The 21,311-nt window shown below is 36.1% G+C and overlaps 1 pseudogene; it reads left to right on the top strand.

Moving 5' to 3' along the window:
• Window positions 1-1,733: 1,733 nt before the first annotated feature.
• On the top strand, window positions 1,734-19,914 carry LOC145521902 (amine sulfotransferase-like; annotated as a pseudogene).
• The last annotated feature ends 1,397 nt before the right edge of the window (window positions 19,915-21,311 follow it).

Genomic DNA, 21,311 nt, shown 5'->3' with positions numbered 1-21,311 from the left:
AAGAAAGAACAGAAAGAACACCTGAAGGGAGAGCTGGGTCAAGCTAAGAGAAGCACTGTCCTCGGGTTTAGTGAAGAAAGAACAGAAAGAGCACCTCAAGGGAGAGTTGAACCAAGCCAAGAGAGGTTTTGCCCCAGATTTACAGAAAAAGGAACAGGAAGATCTCAAGGGAGAGATGGGCCAAGCAAGAGAGGCACTGGCACTGGAATGATGAGGTATGCATGTGTTCAAGACAGGGCTTTTACATGTATATCTAGGAGGTCGTGGACTGACAGATTTGATTGATAGTTGCAAGTTACATAACAACAGGCTTGAATGCACATGTCTTTCCCATAACTCAATCTGTTATAATCAGATGTGTGTATGTATAAAATATCTGTGAACCCTTAATGGGCTCCTGGCTGCCTAAGGTCACCTGAAGATACAGCTGTGCATCAAGGATGCATGTGCCTGAGTTGGAGAAGCCACTGTGGTTAGTCTCATCCATTGTGTGGTGCCTAGGAGCACAGGCGAAATTGGAACAGTCTTTTTGGTTATTTTGTAGCATATCTGTGAGCTCTCTTGTGTCACATTGGAGTGTATGTGGGGTGGGGTTTGGAGATAGCTTGAATCTCTGTTGACTAGGCCAAACTCCGTGGCTCCTGCCTAACTTAATACCTAACAGGAGACAATGGTGTAGTTTTCTTTATCAAAAGAGGTATTTAAATTTATCATCATTTGTATATTCACTAGAACAAGCAGTCTCAGGAATACACTCTGTGTTTTGCAAAAGGAACTCTATTAGGAACAAAAAGTTTCTTATGAAAGAGTATAGATGCATTTGTATCATATGGCAGTTTCCAAGAAATTTTACGTAAATTAGTAATAAAATTTACATGTCAGATAATCTTGACACATGCTTCTTTTTTGCTTCTTTATTCACTATAAAATGATAAACAATCAATAGAAAAGAAACTCATCTCACTTGCTCCAGAACAAGCGCTGCTGTCTTTTGAAATAGCTGACCCAAAATTCTTGAGGTGTAACTATAGGACCTCCATGATTTCATATTCACAGAGATCTTTAACAGATACTTGCTTATTCACTGGCAAAGGATCTTGCTCCTTGGAAGTCAACCCCTAGGACTGAATCATATTCAAGAGAAGGCTTTAATTGTATTTAATTCTCCCACAATACGTAAGTGGATTAAACTCTATGACATGTGTGCAAAAATAAATTATTTTGTTTGTATTGCCAATTCATCTTATTCTCAAATTCCCCCTCCCGCTAATAAATAAATAAGTAAATTAATAAATGAATAAGTGAAACTTTGAGATTAAAGATCACCTTTCTTTTCATAGTTCTACTATTGATTCACATGCAGTTTCAATTGTCATTTGAAGATGCACTTATTTTTGGCGGTACTGAGTCTTGGTGCTTTCTCCAGTTGTGGTACACAGGCTTCTCACTGGAGTGGCTTCTCTTGTTGTGGAGCATGGGCTGTAGGTGTCCAGGCTTCAGGAGCTGCTGCACATGGGCTCAGAAGTTGCCACTTGCACGCTCTAGAGCACTAGCTCGGTAATTGTGGTAAAGGGGCTTATTTGCTCTCAGGCATGTGGGATCCTGGACCACGGATTAAAGTGGTGTCCCTTGTGTTGCAAAGTGGACTCTTAACCACTGGACCTCTAGGGAAGTCCCCTCATGCTGTTTTAATTTACATGTAAAATAGGTAGTTAGAGAGCTTTTTCACAGCCATGACGGTCCAGTGGAGTGTGAGGTTTTCATGCAGGATTCAGGAACAGTTTGTGGTGTTGTGATGTTGTTCTTCTATCAGAAAATAGCTAGTGTCTCTGACTCCTAGCCACCCTGGTATACTGTGACAGCCAAACACCCCGCCCTCACTTTAACAACACCCACCCAGACCACTTCTGACTACCACTTAGAGTCTGAGGGCAGCCAAGGGCAATGTCTCAAGATTCATCCCACCAAAATGCCCTCATAGGTTCTGCTCTATTGTTGTTCCGTCATTGGTTCACCCTGATGCTTTAAATTATGTTGTAAGACTTTTTAGATTGGGTTCCCCAGGAAACAGACTGGAAAATGCTCTCAGGGAGAATACCTCTGAAGAAGTGAAGGAAGCAGGAAAGGGTGCAGTGAGAAGTTAAACTACAATGTGGTGCAACAAAATCCACAGTGGACCCTAAACAGGGGGCTCAGGCATTGGGATGCCCTTCAGAGCTGTTTTCACTTGAGGCAGTTTTGCTGCTACAGATGCAAGTGCAGAGCAACACTTCTGCGTCTGTAACTGGAAGAGGTGCTTCCTATGTTGCAGATGAATCTTTTGTTTCCTTCTGAATCTGATTTTTGGATGAAAAAAGGAATATGGAGGAGTGTTTGTTTTCGTCCATTTGCGCTGACATGACAAAACAGTAGACTCTAAGTATCTGAATTTATTTCTTACAGTTCTGGAGGCTGGGAAGTCATGGTTGTGACGCCTACATTTTCATGTTTGGTGGGAATCTGCTTCCTAAGCTGTCCTCTCCCTGTAACCTCACATGGCAGAAGGAGCAGGCAGCTTTCAAGGGCCTCTTGAACAAGGGCACTAACCCCATTCATCCTTCTTAAAGAAGTCACCTCCCAACATCATCACCTTGGGGGTTATAATAACAACATATGAATTTTGGAGGGACACAAGTATTCCACTCATAGCCATAGACTTCATTTTGGTATTTTGTTTGTGTAGTACAGCTGGAATAAGATGAAGTGGGCACTGTGGAGATTTGTAGACAAAACCCTGTGTAGAAATTCATTGGTAAATGGACTTTTGGGGGGCATTTTTAATATTTGTTCATTTTCCCTTTTAAATTAATGTTTTTAAAATATAAATTATGGAAGAGTGGTAGCTCATCTGGTAAAGAATCTAAGTACAATGCAGAAGACCTCAGTTCAATTCCTGGATTGGAGAGATCCTGTGGGGAAGGGATAGGCTGTCTATGCCGGTATTCTTGGGCTTCCCTGTGGTGGCTCGGATGATAAAGAATCTGCCTGCAATGCAGGAGACCTGGGTTCAATTCCTGGATTGAGAAGATCCTCTAGAGAAGGGAAAGGCAACCGACTCCAGTATTCTTGCCTAAAGAATTCCATGGAAAAAGGAATCTGGCAGACTACAGACCCTGGGGTCGAAAACAGTCCGACAAGACTGAGCAAATTTCATTCACTTATTCATTATGAATTTCACTGTACAGAAGAAGAAATTGAAGATCAGATGTCATATGATTTTTTTCTAGCTCCCTGTTAGTAGAAGAGGCTATTATTGCACTTCTCACACTTTTTCACCAGAATTATCTCATTTATTTTTATACCAAATGATGTGTTAAATTTTAATAGTGATCTACTGTGTTAGGTATTAAATATTAACTCTTCATTTTATTTCCCCATTTACTCAAGCACCCAGAGGCTGGATCATAGTTGTTGTGGTTCAGTCACTCAGTTGTGTCTCACTCTTTGTAACCCCATGGTCTGTAGCACACCAGCCTTCCCTGTCCTTCAGCAGCCTCTGGAGTTGGCTCAAAATCATGTCCATTGAGTGGGAATGCCATCCCACCATCTCATCCTCTACTGTCCCCTTCTCCACTGGCCTTCTATCTTTCCCAGCATCAGGGTTTTGCCCAATGAGTGGGCTCTTTGCATCAGGTGGCCAAAGTATTAGAGCTTCAGCTTCAGCATCAGTGCTTTCAATCAATATTCAGTGTTTATTTCTGTTATGATAGACTGGCTTGATCTCCTTGCAGTCCAAGGGACTCTCAAGAGTCTTCTCCAACACCACAGTTCAAAAGTATCAATTCCTCGGCTCTCACCTTTCTTTATATCTGACTCTCACGTCCATACATGAGTACTGGAAAAACCATAGCCTTGACTAGATGGATTTTGTTGGCAAATTACTGTCTGTGCTTGTAATATGCTGTCTAGGTTGGTCATAACTTTTCTTCCAAGGAGCAAGCATCTTTTAATTTCATGGCTGCAGTCACCATCTGCAGTGATTTTGAAGCCCAAGATAGTAAATTCTGCTTTTGTTTCCATTGTTTCCCTTGTTTCCCCATCTATTTGCCATGAAGTGATGGGACCGAATGCCATGATCTTCATTTTATGAATGTGGAGGTTTTAGCCAGCTTTTCCACTCTCCTCTTTCACCTTTGACAAGGGGCTCTTTAGTTTCTCTTCCCTTTCTGCCATTAGGTTGGTGTCATCTGCATATCTGAAGTTATTGTTATTTCTCCTGGCAATCTTTTTCTGGTTTGTACTTCTTCCAGCCCAGCTTTTTGCCTGATGTACTCTGCATATAAGTTAAATAAACAGGGTGACGATATCCAGCCTTGACATACTCCTTTCCCAACTTGGAACCAGTCTGTTCTTCCAAGTCTAGGTCTAACTGTTGCCTGCTGACCTGCATGCACATTTCTCAAGAAGCAGGTCAAGTGGTCTGGTATTCCCATCTCTTAAATAATTTTCCACAGTTTGTTGTGATCCACACAATCAAAGGCTTTAGCATAGTCAAAGAAGCCGAAGCAGATGTTTTTCTCGTTTCTCTTGCTTTTTGTATGATCCAGCGATATTGGCAGTTTGATCTCTGGTTCCTCTGCCTTTTAAATCCAGTTTGTCAGTGTGGAGGTTCTTGTGTCACCTACTGTTGAAGCCTAGCTTGAAGCATTATCTTGTTAGCATGTGAAATGAGTGTGATTGTGTGGTAGTTTGAACATTTTTTGACATAGTGTGGTGATTATTAATAATGGAGCATCAATGTCAGAAAGAGAAATTCCAATCTCCCAGAGTAAAAGTTACACATGCACCAAGAGACACTCCTTATCTCAAGCTGAATCCCATAAAACTAGCTCATAATTGCAGGAAGGACATTAAGTGCTTACCCTTGAGAATGTGCCTAATGTTGATGGCCTCAGTGTCAATATTTACATGTTAATACCAACTCCTTTAGTAACACATGTTCATGTCTTAAGGGCTTTTACATAAGGATGAAACATTCTGATGCTTTAAAGACTAAAGTGAAAGACTAAATTACAAGTTATACCCAAATTAACATTAAGAAGTTTCTTAAATGAAACTTTATGTCAAAATTATAGTTGGAAAATGTTCTAAATCCATATTTTCAAAACAGTCTCACTTCCTCAAGAATCAAACCACTAAAAATACTACCAAATTTGAAGTATAATTTACTTAAATACAGTGACTATAGCACATTGAGATATGTTTGGACTGATCTGGTCAAATCCAATAATCTATGTTTTAATGTCTCGGGCACTTGTCAGCAGCCCTCCTCCCAGTAATTCCCACATCTCTAATGGCTTATCTTGACTATCTGCTTGGGGCTGGTAATACTGTGCCTTCAGTTTGCGTGTCCACTGAACACTTTGATTTATGCACTGTATCCTCCCTTACCTGAAAGCTCACCATGATTCCACCTCCCAGTCTTTCTACCTAATGTTCTTGGAATATAAACCAGAAAACCCTGAGTGCCTTTTCAACCACAAAGGATGATGAAGAATGAATGAGGCACTTGACTTGAGTGCAATAATTAAGGTGGTATACAAAAGCCAGTAATAAAGATGAAAGTTTTTTAATTCAATATTTTAAAGATGAAAATAATATAAGGTCATTGATTAAAATATTCAAACTTAAAATAATTATTGATTATCCTTCTGCCTCAGGTGCCAATATGGCTGTACATCGTTCTATTTAAAATTTTTACTTCTTAACCTACTACAATATTATTAAAATCTCTTCAGTAAAATAACTGACATTACCAAGCATTGGCAAAGATGTGTAGAAATGTGAATCCTCATATATGGTGAGAACGTAAACTGCACAGTATCCTTGGGAAACAATTTGGTGAATCTACTTCTAGATATCTACCCAAAAGTAGTGAAAATACAAGCCCTATCAATGACTTCTCCATAAACTCTCATGGAATCATTATTCACCAGAGCCAAATTGGAAGTAATTCAAATGGCTATCAACTGGTGAATAGACTAAAAGTATACAATGGCAGACTATTCAGAAGTAAGAATGAACAAAATATTAACACATGCGACAACATGAATGAATTTCAATGCCCAATGATGAAAAATCAATGGAGGCAGAAATCATGTGCTTTTATTTTCTTAATATGTGCCTAGGTCTGGGGAGTGGAAATGGGTATTATATTCATTAAGTACTCTATTTTGCCAAAACTTGTTAGAAGTAGGTTATTCTCTTTTATAACAAAGTGCTTGATCAAGATGCCAGGAGAAAGTGTTTCAAAAATGAGATAAAACCTCAGACTTCATATTCTCCACTGAGGTGAAAATAGACATTTATTTGTGCAATACAATAAGCTAATTCATTACAAGTGGAAAAGTATGCTAACTGAAAAATGAAATGTAATGAAAGTAAAATTTTAATTTCAGCAAATTCACTTAAATGGAGTTCAGATTTTTTTAAAAAGTGATATGATAGAATTATAAAATGTAACTATTACTGAGACATTTGATTTTGTTTCAGATTGCTAAAATATGTGAACTGATTTCCATTTCCAAATCTATATAGGACAGCATTTATTTCACCTTACTCTCTCTAACATTGAGCATTCCTCAGTTCATAAACCGTTCTTTTGAATCAACATTTGTTTTTTCATTCAATTGCAAGTTTTTGTTTTTGCCTGGTATAGTAGACCACAGGACTGGAAAAGGTCAGTTTTCATTCCAATCCCAAAGAAAGGCATCGCCAAAGAATGCTCAAACTACCTCACAATTGCACTCATCTCACATGCTAGTAAAGTAATGCTTAAGATTCTCCAAGCCAGGCTTCAGCAATACGTGAACCGTGAACTTCCAGATGTTCAAGCTGGTTTTAGAAAAGCAGAGGAACCAGAGATCAAATTGCCAACATCTGCTGGATCATCGAAAAAGCAAGAGAGTTCCATAAAAACATCTACCTCTGCTTTACTGACTATGCCAAAGCCTTTGACTGTGTGGATCACAATAAACTGTGGAAAATTTTGAAAGAGATGGGCATACCAGACCACCTGACCTGCCTTTTGAGAAACCTGTATGCAGGTCAGGAAGCAACAGTTAGAACTGGACATGGAACAACAAACTGGTCCCAAATAGGAAAAGGAGTACGTCAAGGCTGTATATTGTCACCCTGCTTATTTAACTTATGTGCAGAGTACATCATGAGAAATGCTGGGCTGGAGGAAGCACAAGCTGAAATCAAGATTGCCAGGAGAAATATCTATTACCTCAGATATGCAGATGACACCACCCTTATGGCAGAAAGTGAAGAAGAACTAAAGAGCCTCTTGATGAAAGTGAAAGAAGAGAGTGAAAAAGTTGGCTTAAAGCTCAACATTCAGAAAACTAAGATCATGGCATCTGGTCCCAACACTTCACGGCAGATAGATGGGAAAACAGTGAAAACAGTGGCTGACTTTATTTTTCTGGGCTCCAAAATCACTGAAGATGGTGACTGCAGCCATGAAATTAAATGATGCTTACTCCTTGGAAGGAAAGTTATGACCAACCTAGACAGCATATTAAAAAGCAGAGACATCACCTTGCCAATAAAGGTCCGTCTAGGCAAGGCTATGGTTTTTCCAGGGGTCATGTATGGATGTGAGAGTTGGACTATAAAGAAAGCTGAGCACCAAAGAATTGATGCTTTTGAACTGTAGTATTGGAGAAGACTCTTGAGAGTCCCTTGGACTGCACAGAGATCCAACTAGTCCATCCTAAAGGAGATCAGTCCTGGGTGTTCATTGGAAGGACTGATGTTGAAGCTGAAACTCCAGTATTTTGGCCACCTAATGCGAAGAGCTGACTCATTTGAAAAGACCCTGATGTTGGGAAAGATTGAAGCAGGAGAAGGGGACGACAGAGGATGAGATGGGTGGATGGCATCACCAACTCAATGGGCATGAGTTTGGGTAAACTCTGGGAGTTGGTGATGGACAGGGAGGCCTGGCATGCTGCGGTCCGTGGGATCGCAAAGAGTCGGACATGACTGAGCAACTGAATTGAACTGAACTGAAATATTGTTCTAATTAACAGTTTGCCTTAAAAATTGTTCAGCTTTTAATTTTATAGAACCAGTCTATTAATCTCTCCTTCATAACTTCTGGCTCTTATGACACCTAAAAAATACTTCCTCCACAAATATGCAAATTCTCTCCAGATTTTCTAACGAACTTTTATATTTAATTATAAGTTATATCTGATACTACATGTGATTTAAACTATGACTGTTTCATGATATTTGCCAAATTGGCTGGCCAATGGACCCAATATAGTTTAAGTATTTGCTTTTTACATATTATTTTGAACTCTACATTTTAATATACAAACTTTCCTTAGTTCCTTCCTCTGAATTTGCATTTTTATTCCTAAATTTGGTAAATCTGTTTAATATGTGGCAGTTCTTCACTGTTTTAAATAGTATACCCGGTAAGGCAAATTCCCATTAATTTAGATTCTGATTAGATTTGATTATAGATACATCTTAATTCTGGAACATTCATTGCATTGCAATATTACACCATTCCTTCTAGCATCTTCGTATCACTCTTCATCAAGTCTATTTTCATGTCCATTGTATGTGATGTATTTTATATGCTTCTATACATTTTTTCCTGAATCTTCAGTTGATTTTTTTTTTATTGATAGTAAAAACTGGAAAATTTTCACTGTCATGTTTCTATTTAGTTATTACTGTTTTAAAATAGTGGCATTGATTTTGTTACACTATTTTAGTTGGCTCCATTAATCTCTTTTTTAGTTTTATTAATTTGAACATATTTCATTTAAGAAAATACATTTTTTGCTTTCCTTTCCAATCTTTGCACTGCTTTTCCTTCTCTTCAGTGGTTAAAATCTGCAGAAAAAAATAGAGTAACAGAGATTATGACAAATGTCCTGACTGTAGTTCTCTTAGTATCTTTTCTTGGTTTTGTTTGTTTTGTGTTGTTTTGCAGTTGGTTTTTGAGGGACATAATGCTGAGAAATACATTTTTGTTATCTTAGTTTACTTAGAGTTTTACTTGTAGTTTTGTTTTATTATTCAGTAAAGGTCTAATTATATAAAATGCCTTTTTAGGCAATTCAATGTACCATGTCCTTCCTGCCATGCTTTTATCTAGAATGAAATGAAATACATTAATAATTTACTAATGTTCTATTCCTGGGGTAAATCCTACTTGTTTATACTAGAGTTCTTGTGTTAACAAACAGTTGGAATAGTTTTGTTAAACTCAAGAATTATTACCACTATTTAAAAAACACACTTTAATATTCCATAATTGTTATATTGTTTGACTGTAGAATCACTAGAAGTCTAATGTTGCAGATTTATTTTGAAATCTTGTGTACTTTTTCTAAGTCATCAAGTGATTTTCAAACATAAAACAACATAATTTTTTGAATATTTGTGTATACTCCATTATAAATATGTCTGATCCTGTTAAATTTATAATCTACAACATCTGTCTTTTTCTCCTGAGTTTAACTTACCTGCCTTTCTTAATCCAACAATATAATTTTATTTTCAGAGTAAATTATCCTCATTTCATCTAGATTGCAAAACACTAAAAAAATCACAATGTACTCTGTTATGGCTTGATCATTTTGTCTTGTTTGCACATCTTTTTCAATCATTTGTAATTTTGAAAACTTTTACATTTTTTGAACGTTTTTCAGTATATCTGCAGTTTTCTATTACATGGTTTTCTTTCAAAAATCTGGCTTCTTTTCTAAAGATAATTTAAGGTTTTCTATTTCATCAACTTCTGTTTTTATTTTAATAAATTATTTCCTAATTTTTTGAATTTTTTTCTGCAAATATTTTTCTGTTTAATTAAACACTAATTTTATCTTTTTCCAAAATTGACATTTTAAGATGATAAAATTCTTTTTAGTATAGCTATGGATTTTGTTAGTTTATAAATAATCTATCATTTAAGTTTTGATTTTATAATAAAAATTATATATATAATTATATATTATATATAAAATATAATTATATATTATAAAATATAATTGTAGTTTTATAATAAAAATTATTTTGAAGGTTTTTTCCCCAAGGTTTTTTCTACAATTTTCTTTTAAAAATGTTGTCATCGCTAATTACAGTATTATGATACTGTCATGAGGTAATGGTACCAATTTTTAAGATTTAATAATAAGTTTTATGGCCAAATGCATGATCAATTTTTCAATATGATCTGTGACTTCAGGAGAAAATCGTGTATCTTCCATGTATCAGGCATACCATACACACACATATATAATATATTTTGTTTAATAATATTGTAAATTTATTATGTTAATCTTTTTATTCTCAAGTCTAAAGATAAATGTGCCTACAACTCCCACTATGATTGTTGCTAAGCCAAAATCTTCAGTGACTTACTAGAAACTGTACTATTTATATGTTGATGTTATTTATTATACAAAATTTCCTATCTTTTGTTCATTGCAAACAAAGTACATGTTGCTTTGTTAAACTATTTGACTTTAAATTTTACTAAACTTTATTTTGACACTGTTTTTTTTCCCCCTGGGATTTTGCCATATGCCGTTTTTTGTTCTTGACTTATAATATTATTTTCCGTTGTTCTATAATTGTAGAAGTTGTGTATATTATCCTATATGAACTGTATTTTCCCTGACTGAATAATGAAATTCTTTGAATATTTTGTTATCATAACACAAGCTGCTATAAACATTCTTGAGCACATACCCTGATGCACATCTGAATGAGCTGCCCTAGAAGTAAACACCCTAGAATAGAAATGCAAAGGAACAAAATACAAAAACATTCAACTTTATAAGATGCTGTTTTATTTTCAACAAAGCAGATGTGCTAACTCAAGCTGAAATCAATATATGAGCTCTTATTTCTCATCTAGTAATTTTCCTATCAAACTTAATTTTTTATAAATATGTAATTACAAAATAGTATTTCAAGCTAATGTCAATTTGCATTTCTTAATCTGTGAAATTAACCACATTTTAATATATTTATTGGCCATAATTATTTCTTCCTCTGTGAAATTATTACAACTTTTGCTCAATATATTATGATGTTGTTTATCTTTTTTTTGATTTGTTATTTGCATATATACACATATATATACTCTGAATACAGATCTATTATTGGTTATATACATAGATCCTCATATTTTCTTGCATTTTGTAACACTGTGCTCTATTTTTACTAATAGCATTCTTAATTTTAATGCAGTCCAATTGATCAATTTTTATTTTAAATAATTTTTCCTGTTTAGGAAATCCTTTACTTATCCAAGACTAGAAATACATTCTTTATTGTTTTAGATGTTGAGGTTTTGTTTCCATATTCAAATCCTTAATTCACTCATAAATGTGTTTGCATGCATGCTGTGAGGTTGAATTTTATTTTCTTTGTTTTTTTTTTCCTATATGGAAATTTATTTGTTTCACTGTCATCAGTTAAGCAATTTTTCCTTGTTTCAGCAATGTCCAATGTTACCTTAATATCATTTAATATTCATGGAGAGTAAATTGAAACAAATTCAATGCAAGGTAATTTCCAGTACTAATTAAACTTATAAATAAATAATTTCACTTTTAGGAATTAGTCTTATATGCTTGCACACATGAAATATCATATGAACAAAGTTATTTATTATAATAGTCTTTGAAATAGCAAAAAAATTGGGAAAAATAAATTTCCATGTATAATATACTGCACGAAATATTAAGAAATTGTTATGCATTGATGTAACAATGTTATACAGGCATTAAAAACCCTGTAAAGATAACCAAGAATTATTAAAATTATTTCATTATTCCTCCTGCAGATTATTCATATCTAGAGAAACCCCAAGGATGTTTTGATCTCACTCTTTCATTTTTCAAATTCTGTGGTTACATTAGAAGCTCCAGACAACATGAGGGATTTCATGGAGCAGTTTCTAGATGTAAAAGGTAACTGTAAATTTATTTATCAAGCAACATGTCTATGAAGCAATGTTGGCATGTAGCCAAATTCTCAAACCTGGGGACCATATTTCAGGAAGATGGAGAAATGGTAATCATAAAGATAGAATGCACATAGAAGATAGAATGTCACTATAGTTAGAACTGGACATGTAACAGTGGCCTGGTTCAAAACTGGGAAACGTGTACGACAGGTCTGTATATTGTCACTGTGCTTATTTAACATTTATGCAGAGTACATAAGGGGAAATGCCAGGCTGGATGAATCACAAGCTGGAATCAAGATTGCTTGGAGAAATATGAACAACCTCAGATCTGCAGATACCACTCTAATGGCACAAAGGAAGGAGAAACTAAAGAACCTCTTGATGAAGGTGTTAGAAGAGACTGAAAAAGCTGGCTTAAAGCTCAACACTTAAAAAGCTAAGATCATGGCATCTGATCCCACCACTTCATGGCAAATAGATGGGGAAAAAGTGGAAACAGTAACATATTTCATTTTCTTGGTCTCCAAAATCACTGCAGACAGTGACTGCAGCCATAAAATTAAAAGACGCTTGCGCTGGAAGAAAAGCTATGACAAACCTAGACAACATATTAAAAAGCAGAGACATCACTTTGCCAACAAAGGTCTATATAGTCAAAGCTATGGTTTTTCCAGTAGTCATCTATGGATGTGAGAGCTGGACCGTAAAGAAGGCAGAGCACCAAAGAATTGATATTTTTGAATTGTGGTGCTGGAGAAGACTTTTGAGAGTCCCTTTGTCTGCAAGGAGATCAAACCAGTCAGTCTTAAAGGAAATCAACCCTGAATATTCACTTGAAGGACTGATGCTGAAGCTGTGGAGAAGGCAATGGCACCCCACTCCAGTACTCTTGCCTGGAAAATCCCATGGGTGGAGGAGCCTGGTAGGCTGCAGACCCATGTGGTCGCTAGGAGTCGGACATGACTGAGCGACTTCATTTTCACTTTTCCCTTTCATGCACTGGAGAAGGAAATGGCAACCCACTCCAGTATTCTTGCCTGGAGAATCCCAGGGATAGGGGAGCCTGGTGGGCTGCCGTCTATGGGGTCGCACAGAGTCGGACACGACTGAAGCGACTTAGCAGCAGCAGCAGCTGAAGCTGAAGCTTCAATACTTTGGTCACTTGTGAAAAGCCAACTCATTGGAAAAGTTCCTGATGCTGAGAAAGACTGAGGGCAGGAGGAGAAGAGGGTGACAGAGGGTGAGCTGGTTGGATGGTGTCACTGACTCAGTGGACATGTGTGTGTTAGTCACTCAGTCGTGTCTGACTCTTTGTGACCCTGTGGACTGTAGCCCACCAGGCTCCTTTGTCCCTGGGAATCTGAGCAAATTCTGGGAGATAGTGAAGGATAGGAAAGCCTGACATACTGCAGTCCATTGGGTCGCAAAGAGTTGGATACAACTTAGAGACTGAACAACAATTGTCTGTCTACGTAATCTGCCATCCAGCAGCTTTTCTGTCCTCATGAGGAATACTCAGGATTGTCAAGGTTGCAGAAGCAATCTATAGGAAATATTTTTACCAGAGCATAAGATAATCACAAACAGTCTAACAACTCAAACTAGCCAGATTCAAAGCTAGATCCTCCAAGTGTTCCAGAATAGTTAATGTTCAGGATGGGTGTAGGTTTTGGGCTCTGTCATGGACTTCGGGTAGGTCTTATATGGCAGCTGTGGAATGTTCATTCCAGCACTGAGGAGAATAGATTGATGCAAGAGGCTTGTGCAGTGTTGAATCAGGGCTGTCACTCATTTAAAAGATTATATTCAGGTACTGTCCTGTTGTAGATAGTTAAAATTGCTATCCACAGTTCTTAAAATAGACAATAAGATGTATGTTTTCAGATGGAAGAAGTAGGAAAAGAAAGGGGCTTACCTTAACAAAGTTTTCAAAATTAGATCTTTGGGATTCTTCTACATTGCTGTTTTCCTGTGGACACAGAGAGTAGGTTGCAAAGGCAGGTTTGGTATTAAAATGATGTAATAGCTCCCCTGAACACCATTTTTAAAAGATAGTAAAGATGTCCAATGGTGGAATCTTGTCTATGTGAGAAATCCAGAACAAAAAAAGAAACTATAGTTACTGTTCAATAAGTATAAGAACTTTATCTTGTTCTTTATTAATTTTCCCAGTGTTAGGAAGCCTTTGGTTTGATCACATCAGAGGCTGGTATGAACACAGACATGACTTCAATATCCTGTTCATGATGTATGAAGAGATGAAGACGGTAAGAGGTGTGTTTTTCTTATTTTAATTATTTCTTTGAAATCCTTCCTTATCTTGGTTTCAATGAACCATATTCTCCTATAGTTATCTTTATACCTAACTGCTCAGGCTTCTTTTGATGTTTCTAATTTCCTGCCCCTTCATTTGTCAGAGCTCTCCTCTCCCTGTGTACAAGTCATCTCTTGTGATTCCTTTTCATGTAACAGTTTATAGCAATAAAGGCAAACTCAAATGTGCAGAGCAACCATAACTTTGAAAAATTGAAAAGGGACTGTGGGAGCACTGGGGTGAGGAGCCACTAAGTTATCACTAATTAGCCAGTAGGGAATGTGTGCTATTGATGCAAATTCTTCCCAATATTAAGGAGAATTTTCAAAGGTAGCTTTCTTGTGAAATCACAAAATGTTCCCATGCAGGCATCTGATCAAAACTGTCTTAAAATATTGCACAAACCAAACAACCTTTGTTAAAGACAAACTTCTCTCAATCCATGTTACCCTTTCCCTAGTCCAGGTCAGCCTTCTTAATTGGTCTGCTGCTGCTGCTGCTAAGTCGCTTCAGTTGTGTCCGAGTCTGTGCGACCCCATAGACGGCAGCCCACCAGGCTCTGCCATCCCTGGGATTCTCCAGGCAAGAACACTGGAGTGGGTTGCCATTTCCTTCTCCAATGCACGAAAGTGAAAAGTGAAAGTGAAGTCACTCAGTCGTGTCTGACTCTTCTCGATCCCATGGACTGCAGCCTACCAGGCTCCTCCGTCCATGGGATTTTGCAGGCAACAGAACTGGAGTGGGGTGCCACTGCCTTCTCCATTAATTGGTCTACCTACTTGCAATCTCAGCTTATAAACACTTATTCTCGTATTTTTCAACGAGAGTTATCAACTCAAAAGCCAAAATCTGATTTTTTCCCTATTTTTATATTTGATTTTCTCCATACAAATGTGCTCATGACAAAACTATCTATAAATACAGAATTTATTGAAAATTTAGACATAAAGACCACAGAGGAACTTGGCAAGATCTCTTGAATATTAATATTTCTCTGTCTGTCATCAATACACCATCACCAGGTATCACTTTTAAATTACCTTCCGTCAAGTAGCCATTGTTTATGTATTTTTGATCTAGGTTTTTGCCAGTCTTTCAAATAATAATTTTTTAGTTATATAATATGGAGAGAATCTTCTTTCAACTTCCCCTATCAAAGAAAAATAGATCTTAGTCAAATTATGTTTTCTGTTTTAAAGCTCTGTCTAGATAAAGATCTCAAGCTATTGAGTATACATTATGTTATGGACTTTTAGGTCTTTCTGTGTCTACTACCTCCCATGGAAATTTCTTGGTAATTTTACCTAAAACTATTGTTGCTTGGCTTGCTAATTAATTGCATTGGAAATACCCAAACCCCATATAGAGCTTGTCTCAGAGGATTTTGCATGTTTCCCACAGATTTGGATGTATTATCTCCAGGATCAAAGTGACCACGAAGAGTCATTTTATTCTACCCTGTCTCAAGTATCAAGCGGTATGTATTTGGAATGCAGGCAAGGGTAGCCATACTGTTCGGAGATTCATATTTAAATGAGTAAACTAAAAATAAAATAAAAATGTAGTACTTATAAAAATAAGGTAGTAGTTATTTAGGGGGTGAAGGGCAAGGTTTATGATTAGGAAAGGGATGTATTTTGTGGGGGGTCTGAGATACTGGCAGAGTTTAACTTGATGAGCAGGTTGTAATCATGAGTATTCACTTCATAATAATTCATTATGCTTCATGTTTATTTTATGCCTATTCTACATATGTGTTTTGTTAAATGTAAAAAACACCTCATGAAGATTTTAATTTATCTTAAGTGAAATGGGAAGCTCCTGAGTGACATATCCTAGGGAAAGCCTAAAGCCTAATTTAGGGAGAGAATGAATCTTTCGTCTTTTGTGATCTTTCATTTATATAGTGACGTTGGCTGAAACTTTCATAAAGAAACTCATACACACCTTTATGCCTGGGTGAAGTAGTCTTTGGAGGCTGAAATCATAGCGTGATAAAGAGAAGGGTGCTCATCGTCTTGTTTGGAGTACAGTTCACAAGTTCATGTATTGAAATCCCCTGTATTATTATTTTTTTTATCATTTTCAGTTTTCTGTCAAATTTTTATTTTTGTCTTTTATATCTTGAATATCATAAGCATAGTAACTTAAACTTTCAGATAATTACAGCATCTGTAAAATGTATCATTCTATTATTACTATATTTCTGCTGATCATTGACTGCATTGTCTTTTGCTTAATGTTCTTGCATATTTTGATTTACATAAGTTATTATACATAAAAATTATTTGTAGAAATAATATAGTAAAGGTGTTCCTGTTATTTTGCTCGCCAACTAACACTCAAACTATTCCATTGACAATTGTCACCTACAAGGTAAATATTAAGATGCTCACTAACCTACAATGGAAAAGAATCTGAAAAAGGAAAAATACACATGTATATGTATAACTGAATCACTCTGTTGTACACCTGAAACATTGTAAATCAACTATACTTGAAAGAATTTTTTTGCTAATTTGCTCTTTGTACTGTGCATTCTTATTGTATAGGAATGCAACTCATTTTTGTGGTTTTGCATTATGCAACTCTGTTCAATATGTTTATTAGCTCTAAAAGATTTTGTGGTAATCTTCAGGATTTTCTATGTATAAAATCATCTTGTCTGCAAAGAGAAGTAATTTTACTTCTTACATCCAATTTGAATGCCTTTCGTTGATTGATTGCTTAGTTACTCTATCTAAGATATTCAGTACTAGGTTGAATAAGTGGTGAGAATGGGTATCCTTGCCTTCTTCCTGATCTTGGCAGGAATAGTTTCAGTCTTCCACCATTGAGTATGATGCTGGCAGTAGTATTTCACGTATCTCCTTTTAATGTTGAAGTATTTTCCTTCTCTTCTTCATTCATTGAGTTCTTTTATCATGAAAATGTGTTGGATTTGAAATGCTTTTTTTCTGTATCAGTTGAGATGCTCCTGTGGTTTATTTCCCTTCACTCTGTACATGTGGTATTACAAAAATTAATTTTCATATGTTGAACCATCTTTGCTTCCCAGGGGTATATCCCACTTGATCATGATGTATATAACCCTTTTAATATGTTGCTGAGTTTATTTTGCCACTAATTTGTTGAGAAGTTTTGCATCTTACATTTTACAAGTTATATGGGTCTTTAGCTCTCTTTATTCTAGTGTTTTTCTCAGACTTTGGTATCAGGGAAATGATGGCCTTATAGAATAATCTTGTGAATGCTTCCTCCTCTTCAATTTTTTGGAAGAGTTTGAGAAGGACTGATGTTAGTTCTACAAATATTTGATAGAAGTCACCAGTGAAGCCACGTAACCCTGGGTTTTCTTTTTCATGTGCTCACTATATTTAATTACTTGAATTTAATTACTGTTTAATTACTTTTTCCTCTTGAAATTGTGACTCTTAACAAGCACAGATAGCATATTATTGTTCTCAATCTTTGCGAGCAATTATCATAGTTTCTGAAATATATAATATATTCTAAAAGTGTTGAATGAATGAATGATGAGCTGTCCTTATAAAATCAATCAGTAGGAAGCTCTAACACAGCTGACGATCAGAGCACTCATTTTCATATGTGCTCTGTGACATATTCTTGAAAAGCTCTAGATGTAAAATAGACCCAAGGACTTCCAGTTTTCCAAAATATGGTAAACATGTTGGGCTGTAACTCATGTATTCTTTATAGACTGAATAGTTTCTTAAATAATTCTTTCAGCATCTCAGAATTTCTGTAACTAAAATCAGCAATTTTTTTTGAGAAGGAACTGAGTGAAGAGGATGTGGATGCTATTGTGAAGCAGGCTACATTTCAGAATATGAAGGACGATCCACGAGCTAATTACAATAATATTCTGACATCTGAAGTTGGGACAAGAACAAGCGAGGGACATTTCCTGTGCAAAGGTGATGTTCAAAGGTTTATAGAAGCAAAACTGTTGAGAGTTTCCTTGAGTACTTGGCTACTACACTAATTAAGTAGTGCTTCCAAAATTTCTCTCCCAGTACTGCCATTTGGTCCCTGGAGAGAAACAAAATCCTAACTGAAAATGTCCCGAAAAAGCATTCCAGGAAACAGAACAGTACAGAGCCTGACACTTTAACCTGACTAATGAATATTAGGATCTTCTTTTCAGATCACAATGACCCTACTCTAACATCTGTAAGCAGGTCTTACCTGGAGGCAAAAGAGAGCTCCAACTTTAATTTCCTTTATTTCTCCTAGAAAATACTAGAGATTTAGTTAATATGTATTTTTCTGTGAGGGAGGGTGTTTGGATTACTGTTATTTCCTCATGTATCAGATTTCTTCTTGTAAAAAGTAGGCTGATACCTCATCAAACCAATCAGCTATAAATTCAATTATTCAACAATAGGTAGTAAATTTCTATTGCACTTTTGTAACATGCCAGGAGTTATTAATAATAAATATATTTCCCTCTTAATACTTTTTAACTTTATTTTAAATTCAATCTTTTTAATGTACATCATTCTAAAACATAATTTGTACTTCTCTATTATATTAAGATTCCCTAATTTATACGTAACATATTATGCTGATGAACATTGATTCTTAATTATGTAAAATTATTTTCCTAAAATTGCTATAGATACTGATTATTTAAAAAAATCATTGCTTCTTCTTTTGTCCTACTTATTATTGATTTTCTGGAGAAGGAAATGGCAACCCACTCCAGTATTCTTGCCTAGAGAATCCTGTGGACAGAGGAGCCTGGTGGGCTGCCATCTATGGGGCTGCACAGAGTCGGACACGACTGAAGTGACTTAGCAGCAGCAGCAGCATTATTAATTTTCACTTCTTGTTACTCAACTGTATAAAGCATTTCTCATGCCCGTAATAGCTTGTTTACTCTTACAAATGCCAACAATAATATTTACACTAGAAAATCTAACAGCTAAAGGTACCAAATGTTAATGTTAATTAAAAAATAGTTTAATAATAGTTTCAATTTTCCATCAAGTAAAACTGCAGAAATAACAGCTCAGGGTACCTCTGTGATCTTTATTTCATTATTTAAAATCTTTGGGTTTTATTCTTCTCTATTTTGCAAATGGAAAAATACTTACCTTGAAAGTTTTGCTAAGAATTATATTACATGATAGGTGTAGTTTGCTTAGCATGGTGCATGGAATTTAGTAAAACATACTTAAGATGTTTTAATATTTTAGGGTTTTCTAAAGAAAGGTTATAATTTAATGGTAATAGTTGGTGGAAGTCAAACAGATAAGGAAGTGAATTATAACTCTATTTTCAGTGTTACTGCATGCAAAGTTTTCTTAGCTCATAATTGTGAAAGGGAAATGAGATCAAATCCCATGGAAACCTAATAAATATTCAGCTTGGCTTGAAGAAGAGATTAAGCGGATTGTGGAAAATGTTGGTCCTCCCTGCGCTTCCTTCCTACTCAGGTGCTGTCCGTGTGCTTGTCCCACTAGGTACCATTGGAGATTGGAAACATCACGTGACTGTGGAGCAAAATGAGAAATTTGACAGAGAATTTCAAAGGAAAATGAAAGATTTTTCCTTGAAGTTTATCTGGGATATAAATGAGGAGTAGAATCAGTGCAAAAGAATCATATAAAAATCTACTGGTGACAAAGCATATTTTAACATACACATTAATTTGTTATTCTCCTACAAATTATAAGTTAAAGTTAATTACATAACTTTTATCGTTGTTTAGTGGCTAAGTCATGACGGCTCTGCGACCCCATGAACTGCAGCATTCCAGGCTTCCCTGTGCTTCACTATCTCTCGAAGTTTGCTCAAATTCATGTCCGTTGAGTTGGTGATGCCATCCAACCATCTCATCCTCTGTTGCCCTCTTATCCTCCTGCCCTCAATCTTTAGATAACTTTATTAATAAACAAAATGAGGAAACTCTGCTTAGATTCGTTGCCTTGAATTTTATGACCACTTTGAAATTTCGAAAATAAAGTTATTTGGGTGATAGTCTGCATTGGTATTATGTATGATAAAGGTAAAGGAAATAAGCATGAAACATGAATAAAAGTTTTTGAGACCATTTTCTATAGTGTGTATTTTTCCTTTATTTATAGTTAAATTTAGGATCAGACATTAAAAATTCTTTCATCTTTCTAAAAAATTTTACTTACTGATTTAAAATCAATGTGAATGTTGAAATAAAGAACTCACAATAAAACATGAATCATTTTAATAGTTTCAGTCAGTCAGTTCATTCACTCAGTCATGTTCAACTCTTTGCGACCCCATGGACTGCAGCACATAAGGCTTCCCTGTCCATCACCAGCTCCTGGAGTTTACTCAGACTCATGTCCATTGAGTCGGTGATGCCATCCAACCATCTCATCCTCTGTTGTCTCCTTCTCCTCCTGCCTTCAATCTTCCCCAGCATCAGGATCTTTTACTAAGAATCAGTTCTTCGCATCAGGTGGCAAACATATTGGAGCTTCAGCTTCAGCATCAGTCCTTCTAATGAATATTCAGGATTGATTTCCTTTAGGATTGACTGGTTTAATCCTCTTGGAGTCTAAAGGACTCTCAAGCTTCTTTTCCAACACCACAGTTCAAAAGCATCAATACTTTGGTGTGCCCAGCCTTCTTTATGGTTCATATCTCACATCCATACATGACTACTGGAAAAACCACAGCTTTGACTAGACGGACCTTTGTTGGCAAAGTAATGTCTCTGTTTTTTAATATGCTGTCTAGGTTGCTCATAGCTTTTCTTCCAAGGAGCAAGAATCTCTTAATTTCATGGCTTCAGTCACCATCTGCAGTGATTTTGGAGCAAAAGAAAATAAAGTCAGTCAGGGTTTCCATTGTTTCCCCATCTATTTGCCATGAGGTGATGGTATTGGATGCCATGATCTTCCTTTTTTTAATGTTGAGGTTTAATTAACCCAGCTTTTTCACTCTCCTCTTTCACTTTCATCAAGAGGTTCTTTAGTTCTTCACTTTCTGCCAAAAAGG

This window comes from Giraffa tippelskirchi, chromosome 9 (genome assembly GCF_054371585.1).
Source record: "Giraffa tippelskirchi isolate mGirTip1 chromosome 9, T2T-mGirTip1v1.2.pri, whole genome shotgun sequence".
NCBI classification, from domain to species: domain Eukaryota; kingdom Metazoa; phylum Chordata; class Mammalia; order Artiodactyla; family Giraffidae; genus Giraffa; species Giraffa tippelskirchi.
Note: the sequence above shows the minus strand (reverse complement) of the source record. Positions and strands in the feature narration are given on the sequence as shown.